This window comes from Cervus canadensis, chromosome 13 (genome assembly GCF_019320065.1).
Source record: "Cervus canadensis isolate Bull #8, Minnesota chromosome 13, ASM1932006v1, whole genome shotgun sequence".
Taxonomy (NCBI): domain Eukaryota; kingdom Metazoa; phylum Chordata; class Mammalia; order Artiodactyla; family Cervidae; genus Cervus; species Cervus canadensis.
Window position 1 is genome coordinate 74,509,973 of NC_057398.1, and position 19,886 is coordinate 74,529,858.

The 19,886-nt window shown below is 50.9% G+C and overlaps 1 protein-coding gene and 1 non-coding gene across 3 annotated transcripts in view; both read left to right on the forward strand.

Annotated features, from left to right (window-relative positions):
- The first annotated feature begins 4,071 nt into the window (after nt 1–4,071).
- PIK3C2B (phosphatidylinositol-4-phosphate 3-kinase catalytic subunit type 2 beta) overlaps nt 4,072–19,886 on the forward strand; it is a 66,738-nt gene continuing 50,923 nt past the window's right edge. Inside the window, exons 1-2 of one of the 2 annotated variants that reach the window (XM_043484690.1) lie at nt 4,072–4,464; nt 15,390–15,516. The gene's annotated coding sequence lies outside the window, so the exon portion shown is untranslated. The remainder of the gene's footprint in view (nt 4,465–15,389; nt 15,517–19,886) is intronic. The other variant, XM_043484691.1, reaches the window with a different exon arrangement.
- On the forward strand, nt 12,011–12,140 carry LOC122452644. The gene has a single exon (XR_006272802.1). It is a non-coding gene; the product is annotated as a small nucleolar RNA SNORA3/SNORA45 family (small nucleolar RNA).

Sequence of the window (19,886 nt, forward strand, 5' to 3'; positions counted from 1 at the left end):
GTATGCAGAGGAAACTCTAGTGAGCCAGACAGACATTTATCTATTCAGATATTTCTTGAGCACTCATGTGTGAAATAAGGAAAAACTTTTTGCTCTGTTTGAATGAGAAGTGAAAATGTATTATACCTAACTTCTATTTTTTTTTTTAAGGAAGGGAAATAGTAGCTGTCCAGTGTCCCTAAAGAAGAAAACATAAAGTTTTTTTTTTTCTCCTGCCCAATGGCTTCATTCCTTACATCGTATTGCCTTTCCTCCAGGATAATAAACCAGCTGTTTAAATAGACTAACTCATGAATTGCTTATTGAGCACCTACTATTTCCACAGCAACGAGATAGGCACAGTGGGAAGAAAACAGTAAGTCTGGAAGGAAAATGAGAAATGAAAATTGTGTTTTAGGGATGGTGAATAAATTAATCTGGCTGTAATAAAGGGAGGTAGACAGGAAAAGTGTGGGATTGGAGACAGCTGACGGGATTTATTTCAGGCTAGACGAGAATAATTTTATCATATAGGCAACAGCAAAGTTTGAAAGTCAAATTGAAAGTTTGACTTGTTAACATTGTAAAGTCCCATCTGAAGTAGCATGAACTGAATCTGCTTTTTCTATTTTGGGTTACAAAATACCATCAGTAGAGCTTTCTCCTTTTTAAGCATGAAATCTTCCTGGAGTGCTACCAAGTTTCTCACTCACATTGACTGTTGAACTTAATTCTCCCACTGGAGGGCAATCTAAACTCACAGATTCTCAAAGTGAAATTTCCCCGCTAATTATTAAACACATGCTCTTTGCTCTTCTACTCATCAGACTCATTGGTCTTTGAAAATTTCCATCAACTCTGTCAGAGCTAGAAAGTTGTGGAGGAAGAAATGGGTGCCCAAACCAATGCCTAATGTACCTACTCAGAGACCCGGTGCTTCACCATCACTGTAGTCTTTGAGTTGAGACCATTATAAGGTGCAGAGATACATGGTACAGAGGAGTTGTTCTGAAGTTTCCTTTTGTGATTTTGGCCCAATAACTCCAAACTGAGAGCAGCCTGGGTTTCTGGTGGGCTCTTCAAGCTCTCTCCCACCACCCTCCTCTCTATGACAGAAAGGCTAACAACTCAAGAAATCCCTCTAGCATCCAGAATTCCCTGACTTCTTGTCAATCCAAAAGGCATTTCCAGCCCTGCCCTCCTGAATGTCTAGGCCACACTTGTGTTTCCATCCCTCTTTCCTGACACTTTCTCTCCTCCTCCTTTCTGACACTCTGGCGTCTCAGTTCTTCCTCCCATTCAGGCCTCTTCTTTGCTATATTTGTCCACTTGGGTGATGTCACATATGTAACTTTGTTTATCATCTATGAATGGAAGAGTCCAAAACTGAAACCACTTGTCCATGCCTTTACTTTCAATTTAGTTTCATAAATCTAAAGTCTACTAGACACCCCCACCCGAACATTCCAGAGACACTGCAAGTCCAAATTTAATTTAACGTCCAAAATCAGAGTCATGATTGCGCCCCCAATACCCGGGCCCTGTCATACTACAGTCCCTCACTTAGCAAATGGACCCACTTGCCCCCAATTCCTAAGGCATCAGGTGGGGAGTAATTCTGCACTCTTCCCCCTCACTGATGATCCCTAAATCAGTACAGTACCAAGTATTATTGACTTGACTGCCTGACTCTCTTGTATCTGTCCTTCCCTCCCATCCCGCCCTTCTGTCCCTGCTTCGAGATTCTCTGCCCTTCCACCCTGAATGTAGCCATGGCCTCCCCTGAGTTCCCAGCCAGTACTCCTAAGTGTGCAAATGGCACACTCCAGTTTGAAGAGTTTCCACTTCTTGGCTTGCAAGTCGAAGGAAGGGAGTGAGCGATTCTCTAAATGAGGAGAGAAGAGGGGAAGGGAGAGGGAGGGAAAGGAGCTGAGAGGGAAGGGGAAACACCTGGAGGAAACTTTGTTGAGCGTGGCAGCCAGCCCACAGTGATCCCAAAGAGAAGGAGCCCAAGGAAGAAATGTCCAGACCTCTTTGACCTCCCTCCTCCCGCTCTTCTGAGGAGGCTCCCCACTGGCCCACCCCTTCTAGGAGACCAGAGGGCCCAGAGTGGGTCTGCAGGGGCAAAGGGAAGACATGCCGTATGTATTGCAAATCCTCCGTAATAGGCCACATCACCTATGATATGACATCACTCCCAGTGTACTCCCTGGGTTCTCTGTTGCCTACAGGGCTAAACCTAAACTTTTTGACATGCCTGGTTTCTTTTATAACGCAGAATTTTCTCCCTACCAAGATGCAGTAAAAAGCCTTTAATGTGATCCTCAGCCCAGCAACGCAGGCAGGCCTATCTCCTGTTAGCTCTTCACTCCAGCAACACTGGACCACTGACAGCCCCATACTACTCTGTTCTTTCAGGCTTCTGAGCTTAACTTGATGACAGGCACACAGCAAGCTGTCATAAATTTGTATTGTGATCAAGTAGTGAATGAGTGAATGAACGCATGTTTGGATTCCCCGAGGCTCTTGAGCATTAGGAATAGCATCATACATACGCTATATGTACAGAACATATATATGTACAGAACAGGCTGTGGTCATCAAAATGGTCCATTACATTCTTTCCTTTGATCTTCACAACAGGCCTGAGTGGGAAGCCAAGCTGATAGAACTATTGATGCCAAGAGGGTGAAGTGGACTACCCAAGGGCACAGTGCAGTGAGTAGAAAACAAACACAAGCCTTTGTCCCTTCTTTCATGAGCTTCTCCTCCCATTGTCTCACTCAAGGTTGCCTGCAATTAATGGTTCTTTGCACTGGCCCAGATTTCACCTTATATGAGAACAAAACAATATCCCAAGTGAAGTCACTCAGTTGTGTCCAACTCTTTGCAACCCCATGAACTGTAGCCTACCAGGCTTCTCCATCCATGGGATTTTCCAGGCAAGAACCTCCAAATCATGATCTCACTTTTTACATTGCTTTCTCCCTCTACTTAGGACTTCATCTGGTTATTCAAATTTCCTTCCCCAAGAGTTATCCTCCTTTGAGCTCTAAAGTCTTCCATTTCTATAAGCCTATGAATCTAAGACATGTTGGATATCTTGAAGTTTCATATTAATGTGGAAATTTTAAAACGCCCCTTGTCTTTTTTTAAAAGGCCTTTCTGACACCCTTAAAAAAACCCCACAAAACTCCAGTGAACCCCAAATAGACTGTAAGAGTAGCATTTTAACAAACATATCTTTGGGACCAGAGAAAGCACGGGTTTGCAGATGTTTCCCTGAGAACCCTGGCAGGGGAGTCCTGGGCCTCTGACCTCAGGATGGGAGTACTGAGCCCTAAAGGGGACGGCAGGGGAGGGGTGCTGAGAATCAGGTGCTGATCGTAGTCTGGCAAGGAAGAAAGGAGGAGGACCCTGGTGGAGAGCAAGATTCAAGTTTTGAGGAAAATGTACTTTGAGATCAGAGGGTTTCGTTATTATGCAAACAAAATGCAAATGAGGGGCGGGCCAACTATGGGTTTCTTTGGGTGGAGGCCTTCGGAAAATTCTTCTAGAGACCACTGCTCAAACAAAGGTACTGAGTCAAAATTTTAAACGTAACGTAATGTATAAAAGATTTTCCCCCTGCGCTGGTTGCGCTGGAGGATCAACCACCACCCTTCCCCCTCAGGGTGTAGACTGCTATTTAACGGGGCTCGGGTCACACGACCCACTAGGGCGAACCGAAAAACCAATGAAGCAGAAAAGTGCAAAAGGCAGAGACAGCTTCCCCCCGCCGTCTCCTCCGCCCTCAAGGTAGGGACTCTCTAGGGCATCGCTCTGTTAATGATGGGGGGGAAATTCCACCCACCGATACCCGGACCTCAAAACTCTGTCATTTCCAGTAGAATGATCTGGCATTCTTCTGGCACACAGCAAAAGGGTCCCAGCAGGGGAAGCCATCTGCAAACACCCTCACACGAGTGGGGAGTGGAGATCTCGGCCCCTGGTTCCCGAAGCACGACTCGACGCCTTGCTTTTCCCTCCCAGCGCGCAAAGGCCGGGGAGGCGGGGAGCCGAGCGGGAGGGGCGGGCGGCCGGGCTCGAGGCCCGCCCTCCTCCGCGCTACGGGCGCTGCGGGCTGGGGCCGCGGCCTGCGGCTGCCCGCCCTGCCCGCATCCGGCCGAGCCTCCGCCGCCGTGCAGTGCGCGGGGTCTCCGGGAGATGGCTTCCCCGCGCTAGCCCGCGGCTGCAGCTATTGTCTCTCCCGGGCCAGCCGGACCCCGCGGGCTCTCCCACGCCCTCCGCTTAGCCGACTCCCCAGCCGGTCCTCGCGCACCTTCTGCCTCCCCTCTGCCCGGGGCCCGCCGCCCGCCGCCCGCCGCCCGCCGCGTGCTGCCCGGGAGGGAGCGGCCGGGAGGAGGCGGTGCGCAGCCGGAGCCGCCCGGAGCCGGCAGCCCGGGTCTCCGAGTGCACGACCGCAGGAAACCGCAGTGGGCGCAGGTAAGGCGCGCACCCGGCCGGGCGCCCCGGCCCGCGCCTGCGGATCACCCGCCGAGTGGGGAGGACGGAGGTCGGGGAATCTCCCTGCAGCATGGCAGCGGCGAGGTGCAACAATGGAAGGAGCCGAGGGTTCCCGGGGCGCGGGCCGCGGGGGCGGTGGGCGCCGGGCTCCGGGCCCCGCACCCGAGCGGGCGGCCCCGCCGCCTCCCCGCTCCTGGGGGCTCCGAGCGTCTTGGACCCCGGGCGCCCTCTTCCCCACCCCTTTCCCTCTGAACACACTTCCTGGCTCCCAGTGGCAAGGCGCCCTGAATCAGCCAATGGTTTTGGTGTTTTGGTTTGTTGAAGATGAGAAAATAAAAGGCAAAACCTGCCCTGGAGTGAGAGTGGTGGGGTGATGCTTTCTCTTGCAGTAGGTGAAAAGTCAGCATCTAGCCTAGGGAATATATATAGATATACATTTTTATGCGGACAGATAGGAAAATTGGCTTCTGCCTTATAAGGATACTGCAGCAAAAGGGGAAACCTTAGGAGAGGGAGAGGGGCCTTCATGCCGGAGTTCCCGGTCCTTGGGGGGAGGTGCTGCTCCCCCGGCCTGTACTTGTCTCTGGTTTTCAGCTCCCGACAGCGGTGGCTTTGATGTTGGGGAGCAATCGCAGCAGCAGGAAGCCCCGGGGAGCCTGCCAAGCCCGGGTGGGGTGGGGTGGGAAGCCCAGGGGCTCGACAGGCTCCCGGGTTGTGAGAAGAGGTTACTAACGTGTGAGGTTAGCGCACACACCCTGGTTGGCCGCGGGGCGCGTGTGAAAACCCTGCCATTGCTCGCGCTCTTCAGGCCGACCTCCTTTCTCTTGGTCTCCACCCCCTTGTGGGGTCTTTGTGGCTTCCCAGTCCCTCCAGCCTGGCTGCGATGGAATCTCTATTGTCTCTGCTGCCCTGATGTTTTTTTTCTCGGTTCTTTTAGAGAATTTTGTACCCTGGGTGGCTGGTCCCAGCGTGGCACCAGCTTCCTTAGCACACAACTACCCAGGCTTCCAGAAGTGGGCCAACATGCCCCTCCTTCTCTGTCTAAACTACCTGACTCTGTGGGTTGTGGCCAAGCAGATGTAAGTAATTTGCACTGAATTCCAACCCTGTATCAGCCGCTGAATGAAAACTTACTTTCTTGCCACACAAGGCCTCAGGAAGATACTGGAAGAGAAATGGTCCAGGGGGTGGCAAACCTGATCCGCCTATACTCCTCCCTCCCGGACTCCAGCTGTGCATCCCTGGACAGAGAAGTTATGAGGCTTCAGAATTGCAGCTCCTCCAGAGCCTGGCGGTCCCCTCTGGGGTTGTGTCCATGGAAAAATTAAGTCGAGGCACATTTTATAGCCCTGCCTGGCAGCCAGCGTCTGAGGAGGTGGTGGCTCAGAGCCGGAGCCCTGGACTGAAGCTGTGGCTGCTTCCCCTTTGGCCTTTGGGCAAGCCCAAGGTTTGACTTCCGCAGCTCTGAATTTACTGCTGAGTGTGCATGGGTGTGTGTGTCTGAATCTGACCAAACTCTCAGCCCTGGCCAGAAGGGAGCAAGTCCATTTCCCTCTTCCTGGAAAGATCGGTGAGGGAGGCTCCGTTTATCTGGATCCTCAGGCTTTTCCCTGGAGTGCTCCTTTGGACTGTGCAGTGACCTGGAATACCTGCAGCCTTGGCCAGGATGTAACAATGCTCTAGCAGATACCCCACGTTCTTGTGGGCCTTAGGTCTCCTCTGTCTGGTTTCTCCACCCCACCTAGGCCTGACATTTTGCAAATACCTCACGTGTGTGGTCATTCAACCTGAACAGCCCTGCTGGCCAACAGGAATAAAAATGAGGGAACTCTGTTCCCTTTGGGGGTTTGTAACTGGCCATAAACTTCAGGCTGCTCATGTTCCCAGGATGTGAACTTGGGTGTGATAGTGCGGAGAAGTAGAGAAACAGTGGGTGGGTTCAGTGTCAGGAGGCCTGGCTTCCTAGCTGTGTGAGTATGAACAACTCATGAACCTAAGACTCAGTTTGTATATCCAAAACATGGGGGAAAATACCTTTGGCTCATAGGATTGTTTTAAGGATGAAAAACACTGCTTACCGTGAACTGAATAAAATCATGTATGCAAAAGCACTCTGAAAACTGCAGAGTGCTATACAAAAGTAGGTTATACATCCTGAGTTTAGTTTCACTAACGAGGAAGGGAAAGCTGGTGGGGATGGGGGGTGGGGGGAGGAAAGGGATATGAAATAGAGAATATTCTGGAAACTTTCTTTTCTGGCTAAGGGAAAGTAATGTGACAGTGCCCAGGTAACTATTCTTTGGGTATTTCTCTTTAAATAGGGTTGCTAGAATGAGAACTGGGAGAGAAGGAAAGTCTACTTAATGATATTTCTAGGGAATCAGGGGGATATATACACCCCCAAAGGCTGACTGCTATCTATAGTTAGGGTAGTACTGAGCTGGCAAATAATATTGTAGCTGACACTTACTGATGTCAGCTGGCTAGTCAAAGACAGAGGAAGGATTCGAAGCAGGCATTCCCTCTCCAGACCCTGTGCTCATAACTTGGTTGCCCCTCTCAGGGAGATGTTGGGTCCTGGGAAAGGAGCAGCAGAGTTACAGTATTCATTCATACTGGATTCCTTGATTTGAATGCCGGTGAGATGTTACCAGACTGGGACATACTTTAGATAACTCACTTCTCAAGGACAGAGATCCTGGGGGACAAACTTCCTCCACCCAACCCTAGTCCAGCAAGCACCTCCTTAATTCTTGCATTTCCTAGGATCACATATAGTTTTAGAATTGGAAAGTCATTTCTCTGCAAAGAAATGACTCTTCCAAGGTCACGCGAACTTGTTCCACAGATCATTTTACTACCAATGAAAGGACCTATCTTTCAGCAGTTTGGAATGTACCTATCAGTTGACCCTATCGTTGCTGGGAAATTGTCTTCTCTCAGAATATTGATGATGGAATTCACTGTCCTCAAATCTCCGTAGTGTTAAAGAGATTAATGACACAGAACACCTTTTGAGCTTTGGGGAAGAAGCCCACAAGGTATGGAGGAGGAAGAGGAGAGCAGTCCCAATAGTCTTGGGGCAGAATATAGAATCTGTGACAAGGGATCTTTAGCAATTCGTCCTTCCTCTTCTTGAGAACTTCTTGTAGGAAGTCTCACCTAGCAGAGGCTCCATAGTGTTTCAACGAGAGACCAAAAATCATTTGCCTCTTTGGAAACTTTTTTCCTTCCTCCTTAACGTTCGCACCTGCCACTCGCCTTTCTTGAAAACATTGTTCAACACTCTTCATCCTGGACCTTTCTCTGCTAACCTCAGCCAACCCTAGTGCGAGACTAGTTTTCTGGGCGGTGGCTTCTCTTCTCCTTGATGTTTCTTCCACTGTGTTTTATGCCTCATTCCAAATCTTGGCCCGTGGATCCTGTCTTAGAGGTTAGCTTCTATTTCTGCATCCTGCCCACCATGGAGGTAGGTGCCAGTCCTGAGAGCTGCTCACACACTCTGGTCCCCAGGCCCACCAGGAAAAAGCTTGCATGGGGGCATCCTCTATGCTTTTGAACTGTGGTGTTGGACAAGACTCTTGAGAGTCCCTTGGACTGCAAGGAGATCCAACCAGTCCCTCCTAAAGGAGATCAGTCCTGGGTGTTCATTGGAAGGACTGATGTTGAAGCTGAAACTCCAATACTTTGGCCACCTGATGTGAAGAGCTGACTCATTGGAAAAGCCCCTGATGCTGGGAAAGATTGAGGGCAGGAGGAGAAGGGGGTGACAGAGGATGAGATGCTTGGATGGCATCATCGAGTCGATGGACATGGGTTTGGGTGGACTCCGGGAGTTGGTGATGGACAGGGAGGCCTGGCGTGCTGTGGTTCATGGGGTCGCAAAGAGTCAGACACGACTGAGCGACTGAGCTGAACTGGAGGCATCCTCTCCTGCCACGTTTTTCTCTCTCTTTATCTTAGTCTACTTACTACTGTTGACAGCAAACCAGAAGGCACAGAGTGAGGGGAAAGGAATAGAGAGCCGAGGAGATTCCATTTTGAGGAAATAGTACAGTTTGCCTTGCCAGATGAAGAAACAGATATGAGCTCTTCTCATCTCAGGTCCAAATTAACCTAAAACCCAGATTGGAGTGATTGATGGCGCCCGGCCACGGTTGAGACACCTTGAGGGCCCCACGTTTCTGAAAGCAGAGTGTCTGCCCCATTCCTGACTTGTCACGCTCCTGTGTCTTCCAAAGGGTAAAAGAAGTTAAAGTACGAGGTGTACTGGAGGACTCATTTAATTCTGACCCAAAATGGAGAGATTGTTAGAAAGTTGGACATTATGGGCACCTGGGAAAAGGCGACTATATTTTCCCCAAAAATATTATAACTAGGATGTCAGATTTACACTTTAGAATTCAGGAAGACAGATTTTTTTTTCTTTTTTTTTAATTAATAGAAAAGATGGATATAGTTCCCTGACAAGAGATTTTGAAAGAGTGGCTCCAAAGGGTTGTCAGTTCTCTGAAGTGCAATTTTGGTTATGCTATTATAGATGGTCCCAACAAGGAAGGCAAAAAGGAGCCATTTGAGAAAAAGTTCAAATACCAAGCAAGGCATAATAAAAATACCAAGCAAAGCGTGATAAAAAAGAATAGCCACCAGCACTGAGTGTCTGTCTTCCTGTAGCTTTTCAAACCTTAATTCCAACCCCCACTGCCATCCTTGGAGGAAATAGATGATGAAATTGTCCCATCCTCCTTTGCAGATGAGAGAACTGAGGTTCAGCTTAGGTTTAGATTCAAACCAAGATTAAGGTTGTACAACTAATGAGAAAAGAGCCAGAGTCTGAATGTAGGTCAGGATACCTCTAGGACCTGGGTTCTTTCTCTGCTGCACTGGAGGGACCTGTGGGGAAAAAATGTCAATGAGGCCCAGGTTCTCAATGAAATGGGGCTTCCTCAAGAGTCAGGTGACAGCGGCAAGTGTTCTTAAAGTCGTCTGTGGGTGAAGACGTGATCACAGAGGGAAGAAAGCTTGTCAGTTACTGTTTAAAAAGAGCGCATCTGTTCATTCACAGATGTTTTTTGAGTGCATACTAATGACCTTAGGTGCTTTCAGTGTCTAGCACATACAGCCTTCCAGAACTTACTGCTGGGTGGAGAACACAGACAAGTGAGTAGGCGATAGTATGGGGTGCTTAAAGAATTCGTAAATGAGGCATTTAGGGTGGTCAGAATTCCTGGTGGAAATGAAATGTTAGCTGAGATCTGAACAATGAGTCGGCATTGGGGCGGAATGGTGAGTGAAACAAGTGCTGAAAGAGGTTAAGGGGGTGTAGTTTAATTTGGCCAGAACCATTGGAGGAGCTTGCATTTTATCTTTTATTCATCCATCACCCATTGTGCATTGAATACACATGGTGAACCTGAGTGCACAACAGGGAAGAAGACAGACAAAATGAATTACCGGGAGTACCATCTGAGACATGGCAAGGACTCAGCAGACGGTGGTGGTCAGTTATTTTATCATCTTACAGTAGCAGGTTTGTGCTAAACCCTCAGAATATAAACTTGAGTTCAGCATGGTCCCTGATCTTGGGGCAACCACACTGTACTCCAAAAACCTCAACTGAACAGGTGAGCTTTATGTAGGGGGTAATTCTGTAAGCTCAGTATGAGTCAGTTGTCCTATGGTTGCCCCAAGGCAGCATTTCTTAAAAAAGTACAGAAACCAAGACTAGAGTACTTAATATCTGGGGGGACACTTGAATTCTGAGAACCTAATAAATGCTATTGGGTATCAACCTGGAAAAATCAATTACAATTTTGCCTTCCTTATCAGCTTCAGAATCCCTGATACTACAACGGGAAAGTGATAATTCTTCTCTAGGTCGGTCAGAGCACCCTTAGAACACAGTGTTTAACAACTCTGTCCCGTGCGTAAAGCGTCGTATTGAGTATTGTGGGGAAGACAAAGACAAATAGGAGGTAATTTTTTCCTTAAGATTAATGGGCTTATATTTATAAAGAGCTTTGTAGTTATAAACCATGTACATGGATGTTTGTTGTTGTTGTTTTTAGTCGCTAAGTCGAGTCTGACTCTTGAGACTCCATGGACTGTAGGATTTCCCAGGCATGAATACTGGAGTGGGTTGCCATTTCCTAGTCCAGGGGATCTTCCTGACCGAGGGATCGAACCCACGTCTCCTGTATTAGCAGGCGGATTCTTTACCTTTGCGCCACCAGGGAAGCCCCACCTACATGGATAAGTTATTTTTATTCTAATCACCAGTGGGGTAATACAAAACAATATAAATACAGTGGGATGCATTAAAATTTTTACAGACATTTGAAAGAGAGCAAAGTCACTTTCCGTCATAGGAGATGAAAAGAAGGCTCTAACATAAGAGCACTCGGGCAAGCCAGAGTGCTCCAGAGGGCACGCGCATGAGCGAAGGAGTGTTCAGAGGGAGCTCGCACGAGGCAAGGAGTGCTCCAAACGGTGCTGGTACGAGGGACGGAGTGCTCCAGAGGACGCTTGCATGAGCGAAGGAGTGCTCCAGAGGGCGCTCGCGTGAGCGAAGGAGTGCTCCAGAGGGTGCTCGCGTGGGCGCAGGAGTGCTCCAGAGGGTGCTCGCGTGAGCGAAGGAGTGCTCCAGAGGGCGCTCGTGTGAAGGAAGGAGTGCTCGCTCCAGAGGGCACACTCATGAGCAAAGGAGTGCTTCAGAGGGCGCTTGCGTGAGCGAAGGAGTGCTCCAGAGGGCACTCGTGTGAGCGAAGGGGTGCTTGCTCCAGAGGGTGCGCGCCCGAGTGAAGGAGTGTTCCAGAGGCCGCTCGCGTGAGCGAAGGAGTGCTCCAGAGGCCGCTCGCGTGAGCGAAGGAGTGCTCCAGAGGGCGTTCGCATGAGGGAAGGAGTGCTCTAGAGTGCTTGCTAGAAACTCTAGAGTGCTTGACAGTTTGTAGGAGAGCGTGGGGCCCTGGAAAATGGTTAATGACCATCAGCGCTTTGGGGGGCATGCAGGGGACTGGGCTGGGACTCGGTGTGCGGAGTCTTGAGTGCCTGATAAGGAAGGGGAGAGACAGGGTTTCTTACTGGACGCATGACCTGACCAGAGCTCCAGGATTCCCTGGCACAGGAGTATACCAGAATAGTCACCAATATCAACTTGAACATTTGGTAAAATGTGATATTCCTAGGTCTTCATAACAGAATGGGAAAAAGACCTCAAACAATTTTGGCCTCAAACAAGATTCAGTTTAGCTTTCACTTATTTATTTTAAATTTTATTTTTTTATTTGCTTATTGACGTATAATTGATTCATAACAATTTGACTCAGTCTCTTTTACTACTTGGGTGACCTTAGGCGAATTACTCAATTCCTTTCCTGTTTTCATAAAGTAAGGATAATAATATGCACATTTAAGGATTGTTATAAGGATGAAACAAGACAATACCTGGCACAGAATGCCAGATAGGGTGGGGGTGAGGAAAAGGTCTGTTTCCTTCCTTCTGTTTCTTTGATGCTTATATTCACTGATCGAGGCTAGGGTCACACTTGGGTATCGGCTGTTGCCGTAGTGTGCTAGAGTCCTTGAAGAGTAACTGCTGACCTTATTCACTGGCTGTGACCTTCATGGCGTGGTCAGTCACCAGGTTAGTAACATGCATCAGATTGTTACACAACTCTTCGATTGATTAGTGCCCATAACTTAGGGAGATGGTAATAACTATTTCTTTAGGAGTCCTGTGTTATAGGAGTGTGTAGAAGCTGTCAGGTCCTGAAGGAGGACATGGCAACCCACTCAAGTACTCTTGCCTGGAGAATCCCATGGACAGAGGAGCCTGGCAGGCTAGAGTCCATAGGGTCGCACATAATCGGACATGACCAAAATGACTTAGCATGCAAACATGCACGCACATATTCACTTAGCCTTCCTCTCTGTCAACCTGTAGTACAGCCCCCCTGCCCCCCGCAACCTTCGCTTTGTTTTCACGGGAATAAGTGTGATACCCTCACTCCAGGCAGGACAGGGGACATAGCCTTGGGGTACTAATTTGAGAGATTTGTAATGATGTTTACATGCATTGCAGTGGTGTTTCAGCAAGGTAGCTATGGATGGTTAGCTCCATTGTGCCTCCACATGTGGTCAGGTTCTGGCTTCTCTCTTCCAGCTGCAGGCATGCCGCTAATCCTGCTGAGAACAGCCTCTGACTGTTGCTGCCCTATTCTAGACCCTGGGCGAAGGGCACGTGGGCACGGGCCCCATGACGGTGGGGCTGGTGGGATGTGCGTGTGCCTCGCTGAGACGGGTGGGCAGCTGAGTCCCTGTGCTGGTGTCACCTTGGCCTCTGTCTCCCTTGGATCTTCCCGTGCAAAGTGGGACATTGGGGATGGAAAAAGGCATTAGGGCGTGTGCAGAGCAACACTGAAGCGGACAGGGCTCCTCGTCTACTCCCCCACCCCCAGGTTACTTCCTACGTAGGAAAGACATCTTCACCCCTCCACATGCAGAGATGCAGAGCGGTTGTTGTAACACCACCTGAGACAAAGGTGTTGTTCTTGTGCCCCCATCCTGATGTCATGTCAGTACACAGCATCAGAATGTTTAGGAAACACTCGGAGCGTGAAAGAAGTAAGGCCAGTTTGAAACAGCTGGCCGGGGAAGGTTTCTGAGGATCTTGAGCTGGGGTGGAGAGAGGAGAGAGAAAGCAGGAGGAAAAGCGCCTCCAGCTGCACTCATGGCTTTTGAGGCCCTAAGGCTCAAGTGGGACCAGTAAGACCCTGGGCACTGGAGCTGCCACCACTGTGACAGGGGTAGGTAGGGGGTGACCGGGTGGAGGGGAGTCCCAGCTGGGATCCCCTGCGATCGGGCACCGTCAGGACCTCTGCCCACTTCCCAGCGCCCTCCCTGGTGTCCCCATCCCTGTGGTCTGGGAATTCTGAACACTGGGAGGCCGTCTAGGGGAGGATCTCATCTCCCAGTTCCCTCTTAGGGCCCTACATCCCCAGTGGGGTTTCCCCTTTGACCTTGGTGAGACAGAACCCTTGGTCTCCTCCTGGGTCTGGTGTCCTTGGCTGATCCAGGGCAGGATATCCTTCCGGTCTGCTACCAGGAAGAGGGGAGAGGGACTTCATGGCTGCGGAGTGAGGCCAGGCCAACAGCAGCCAAAGCCAAGGATCGGGGGGTCAGTGACTTAGAGGGTCAGGCCGCCTTGTGGACAGCGCTTAGGGGAACTTGTGCACTGGAGAGGTCGGGAGCTGGGAGCAGGGGAGGACTGGCAAGGCCTGTGTCAGAGATCCATGTCCTCCACCTTCTGATGGATCATTTCTTCTGGTGCCACTCGCCATTTCCTTTTCCATTTCCAGATTCCCTTAGGTTGAGCACCTTCTCCTCAGACTCAGCTTTTTAACTGCAGACGTCCCTCTGACACCCCTGAGTAAATCAGTATCAGATGTTTGGTGGTGTTTTGTGTGTGTGGGGGTGGTTTCTGGTCTGAAAGAAGGGGGCCACTTGGGAACTGACACCCGTTCCCTTGCCCATCCTGGTTTGTGAGGACCCCAGGGTTCCCCTTTGGTTTAGGGGATAACCAGCCGCCGCTGAGGCTGACCGGGTTTGCTTGGGCAAAGGCGCTCCGGGACTCTGTGTGTGGGGTCTCCTTCCCTGGCGTCTCCCTCCTGCGAGCTCTCCTGGTTGGCCCAGCCTGGCCCTGCAGCCTGGAATGTGGACAGGGAAGGCCCCTGGAACCTAGGGGCCCCATTTTCCTTTTCTTCGGGTTCAGCTTCCTGCCTGCTTTTCTTAGGCTTCTTTGCCAGCGGCACTGGAACTGTCCCCTCAGATGTCTAGGCCAGCTTCTTCTGCCCTCGGGGAGCTGCTGAGAGGATGAGCTGGAGCCGGTGTGGTGGGCGGGAGTGTGCGGGGTGGGAACGCGTGCGGTTTGTGTGGTTACTGTGGCTCTGGGCCCCGGGGAGTGACTGCAGTCTGTCAGGGACTTTCTTGATTTGGGGAGCTAGCACTAATGGAAGATATTCAGACAGCCTGTCAGGATTGCTGGGTTAGGGACTGTGGTGGCAGAGAGACAGCGGCCAGAGCTGGCGGAGGGAGGTACAGAGCCTCCCTGCCGAGAGGGCAGGAAGGAGCTTGCCCTGGGCACCGCGTGGGGGCCAGTCTTCACTCCTCCGAGGTTCCCTTGGGTGACTGGCTCAGTCTTTTTATGCTTGACTTCCTTTCACCCTTCTCTGAGCCAAACAGGTGGCTCTCAGCTGCCCACACAGCCTGGCTTGCCTGCTGGCTCCTCAGCTGGGGCTTCCAGCCGTCACCCTGCCCCTCCCCAGAGGCAGCACCACGGTGTGGGGGCTGCTGGCTCCCCTCCTCTACTTTGTGGCGTCATTCTGGGGACCAAGCCCCCAGGTCCTTCTCGTCCCGGGCTCTGGCCGTCATCAGTGCCAAGCGTGTCCTCGTGGGGAGGCGCACGGGGCTGGGCCAGGCTTGTTTCTGAGGACCAACAGCACCATGTGGCCTCCCCGCCCTGGGTCATGGGCGCTTCCCAACTCTGTGGTGAGACCCAGGGCAAGTGCATTGACTGTTCGTGGGGCTCATTCTATTCATTTCTATTAGACAGGCGGATCCTGTCATGGAGACAGGAGTTAGCCTTTCAGATGTCCAAGAAAGGTGCTACCAGAAAACAACTGAAGAATTGTTACAAGTGAATGAATTGGAGACACTCCCTGCAGATCAGAGAGTTGATCCGCAGCAATGATGCCATTCTTGTGGAGGATGGTCTCACTGGCTTATTCAGTTGACTCTGGCTAGTCTGATGCCTCGGTGGTTACCCTGAGATACTTCCCTATCCTCTTGCTGTGGGCATGGGCCATCATTTGCGATGCTGCTCAGCGCTCCCTTCTTCTTCCCTGCAGACTCTGATGGGTTGGCCCTGCCCAGCTTGTGAGGACTTGAGGAGTCTGCGCTGGAGCCGTGAGCCAGAGTGACACCACCTGACCTCTCCCCTCCCGGGACTCCTCCAGGCAGAGCAGAGCCTGGCTGGTGCGTTGGGTCCTCACTTCGGTGCCTTGGCTGGATGGGAACAGCTGTGACCTGCTTTCTGGATTTTGCTTAATGGGCTGGCCTCCTCTAGGGAGTTTTCCCAGCCCACGCAAGAATCCCGGAGAACTGGGTTTCAGCAGGCATGAGCTGGGGAAGCTAGACTGGAGGTTCAGCTGGCGGTGACAGGCAGCAGTCTAATCTTGCAGAGCCCTCAGCTGCAGCCAGCAAACGGCACTCGGAATGGCTGTGTCCCCTCCTGCACCTATTTTCTTACATCCCCCTCCTTGAGGGGCTTCCTTTGTGCTTCAGGGGCCTACAGTAGATTCAGAGAGGCTGAGGTTTTTTAGATTTTGGAAACGTTAGGTTGTTTTTCTCCTGTAGGTAGGTTGGGTACACTTTGGTGGGAACTGATCTGAACTAGAAGGACTGGTTCTTGGAGCGGAGGGCAGGCAGCAGAGAAAGTGGGAAACGTGGCCCAGACAGAGGGGAGGTGTGGCTGCTCTGGCTCCTGGGATGGTTCCTGGGTTAGAAACTCACATGCTGCCAAGACCTTTCTTTCCTTTTTGCCAAATGTTCCATTCAGCTGACTGCCAGCTCCTGGTCCCGGGCCCTGCCGTCTGTAACAGGGTGGCTCTTGGAAAGTTTTGAGAGGAGCCGTGAGCTGCCGCCTCACCTCTTCCATCCCCGACTCTCTTAATACCAAGACCCCACGTCTACAGGGTGTGTGCCAGGAGCTTTGAGCCCCAGGGATTCCATGTGTGTGCACGTGTACGTGTGTGTGTGCGCTTTGAACAGAACCTGCTGCACAAGTGGTTCCTGAGCAGGGACTGGGCACTTTGAATGCAAACCCGACGGATGTAACCGTGTCACATGGCCTCCTGACCTTCTGCCTTCTTAGGACCAGAGAGCCTCTTATTAGGGCTCTTGGGTCCGCTTTGGCTTCAGATTGGTGGAGAATCCAGGATAGGCCCAGGAGAGAGAGAGAAGGAAAGTAAGTCCGGTAGCAAAGACTGCACTACATGGGACTGCTCTAATTTGGCTAAGAGGGTGCTGGAGAGGGGCTGTGTGAGTAGGAAGAAAGTGCCAGTCTCTTTCCTCCACATTTGGAGCTTAGTGAGAACCACGCAGAGAAAACATGGTTAATAAGAGAAAGACTTTGTTGGTGTGTGTTACTCAGCGATGGGCCTGACTTCAAAGCAGCCTGTAGAGTTGTATAAAACCTGTAGGTTTTCATTACTGAAGCAGGGATCGGCTGCATATCTGTTTGAGGCAGAGAGCTGACCTACTTGACTTCTGGTTATACCTCCCTGCTGGAGGAGTCAGATTCCTGGCCCAGAGCACGCTGACTTCCCTGTTGGAGCTGTGGGCGGGGAGACGTGGAGCAGGACAGTAGGGTGTGGGTTGAGGGGCGGGCGATGGGGCCCTGGTTGCAGAACCCTTGGAATGGGGGTCTGGATAAGTGTGGCTGTCGGGCGTGGCTAGGGGGAGGGTCCTTTCAGAAGAGAAAACTGTGAGTCAAAGGCATTAAGCCCTAATGGCCTCCAACCCTTTGACCCATTCTGTCCCGAGAGGTGGTGTGGAAGGTCTCCTCCTAGAGCAGCCCTAGAACTGAGTCATCTTAGGGAAGACAGGGGCTTGAGACTGCATATTTTTCACCACCTTTCTTGATAACTTTCCATTTCCCCTGCTTGGTGGAGATGGGCCAAGATGTGCAAGGTTCAGGAGGGGATTGAATTGTTTATGATACATCTGTCACCTTTGCTAGATCGTAAGCTTCCTGGAATTGTGCCATCGTCAACTGAATACTTGGGTCTAGTATGGCACCTGGCACATAGCTGGTACTCAGCACCCATTAGAATCCAGTTCTGTGGCTCAGATTGTGGGGAGAGGACCCAGACCCATTAGTCTGTCCCAAGCAGGGCAGTTCTGATACAGTGGCCTCCAGCGAGGCAGCAGGAAGCGCTCTCCACCCAGAGCTGGTGTCACCGCCGGCCCCTGGGGCCCCACCCTCTCTGGCACAGGCCCTGCACAGAGTCAGCTCGATGCAGGGAGTGCCCTCTCCACTCTCCCCACCCTTTGACTCTGAACCATTGTGTGGCTCGGCCCGGACCGGCCTCCTCCCCTGCTGACCTCCAGCCATCTGTTGGCAGCTGTGTGAACTGGGTTTGGTGCCTGGTGCTGCTGAGACCCTGGCACCGACCCGCTTGGCCATCAGCCCCTTTCCCGTCACCAGCTGACTGCCTGGTGCTCTTCGGGGTCCCTTTCCCCAGTTCCCTCCTGTCCTCCTGGTGGTTCTGAAACCTTAGTCTTTGGTGTCAGATCTACACATCTGAATTGCCTGCGGGTCTTTGAAATGTTCAGAGTCCAGGAACTCACCCCACTAAATCAAATCCTCCAGGAGAAGGGCCAGGAATTTGTATGTTTGAAAAACTTACCAGATGGCAATTACAAACATTCAAATGTGGGCCCTATATTAGGTAGTATTATTGGGTCAGCGTTACATTTTGCGAGTATGCTAACTGGCATTGTGTTTACCTCAGAGAATGTCCTGGTTCTGTAGAGATTCCGGCTGAAGTATTTAGAAATGAAGTGCTTGCATCTTACTTTCAAATGTTAAGCAGAGAAAGTGTGTTCAAATGTGGGGAAATGTTAATAATGAGTGCATGCAGGTGAAAAGTAACTGGCTGAAAATGGTCTTTCAGATGGTTTTCATCTACTTTCTAAGAGATGGATACTGGAAGAGAAGATAGCTGGGGCACCACTCTCTCTGTTGTGGTAGACGGTGTCAATCACATAGAGTACAGTGTCTGGGTGCTCCTTGCAGTCTGTGACAGAGTGGTCCTGGCCCCTGCCTTCTCTTCCTGGATGAGCTGCTGAGTAGCAAAGAGCCCAGTCCTCCTCTACTCCAGCTCTTTCCTTTGATCCTACATAATGTATATTTCTTTCTTTTTTTTTTTTAAACAGAATCCTTAGTAGCCCTTGAGAACTCAAGGAATAGAGAATTTGTCAACCCAGCAGAGTTTGGCTAGGAGGGAACTGAATTGGAAAGAGAATGGGGGAGGCAAGAAACATGAGACTCTGATTCCTAAAATACCTCGTGTATCCATACCCCTCCTGGAGGATGAAATTCAGGAACGAGTTCTCAGGGGAAGCCAGCTCCCTCTAGCTCCAGGTGGCTGGGATCCTGCCTTCCCTCTTTCTCTAGGTTACCCCTGCTGCAGCTCTGAGCCTTCACTCCGCCTTGGGGGATGGCCCTCCTGGTCCTGTCTGCGCACCACGGGCCCGTCCGCAGTAGAGGGAGCCTAGCACTGCGCTGGAAGGCAGCTGCCGGTGTCGCCCTGGACACGAGACTTGTCAGCGGGCTGGGCCTCCTCTGCTTGGCCTGGTGGCATCCTGGCTGGGAGCCAGGGGGCTGGTGGTTAGAGAAGGGTAGCTCAGCTTTCTGCATTTGAATTCCAGTTTGGAAAGAGCCTTAGGAGCTGGGCCTGCTGGATCTCCCTCGGGCTTTTTTTTTCCCTTGGCCAAACCGAGTGGCTTCTGGGATCTTAGTTCCTGGACCAGGAATTGAACCTGAGCCCGCAGCAGTGAAAGCGCCAAACTGTAACCACTGGACTGCCAGGAAGTTCCCTCTTGAGGCTTTCTTCTCTTCCTAGGGCTAACTTTGGAGTCCTCTGAGAAATCAATCGGGGCTGAAGGGAATCAATAGGTCAGAATCAAAGAATCCCAGGGCTGGAAGGCATTTTGTGTGGTGGCCTTGTCCATTTGCCCACCTGCATTTACAGATGCTAAACCTGGTCCTATTAGTTGAAGCCCAGTCCTTCCTTTGAAGGATCCTTAAGGAAGGATCCATCTGTATCCTGACCACCCATCTCCATGTCTGAAAATTCTTACTGTCAGAAAGCTCTACCCTTTTGTCCCAGTTCAGGAGCATTTTTTCTCAGTGGAAATGAGGTGATATTGGAATTTGAGCTTAGTTGGGGACAACAGAATCATACACATTTAATTTTGAATAAATATTTTAAGCTGATATTTGAGGTATGTATAAGTTGCTTCCCAAGTGGTGCTAGTGGTAAAGAATCTGCCTGCCAATGCCGGAGATGTGGGTTCGATCCCTGGGTCAGGAAGATCCCTTGGAAGAGGACATGGCAACCCACTCCAGTATTCTTGCCTGGAGAGTCCCTTGGACAGAGGAGCCTGGCGGGCTACAGCCCGTAGGGTTGCAAAGAGCTGGACACGACTGAAAGGACTTTGAAGATAGGGCCCTTAGTTCAACCTGGGGGTCCAGAGAAGGCTTCCTCAAGAGCCTGATGTCTGAGCAAAGTCTGAGCATTTAGAATCAAATAGGCAAAGAGCATTGGCAGCTGGGAAGG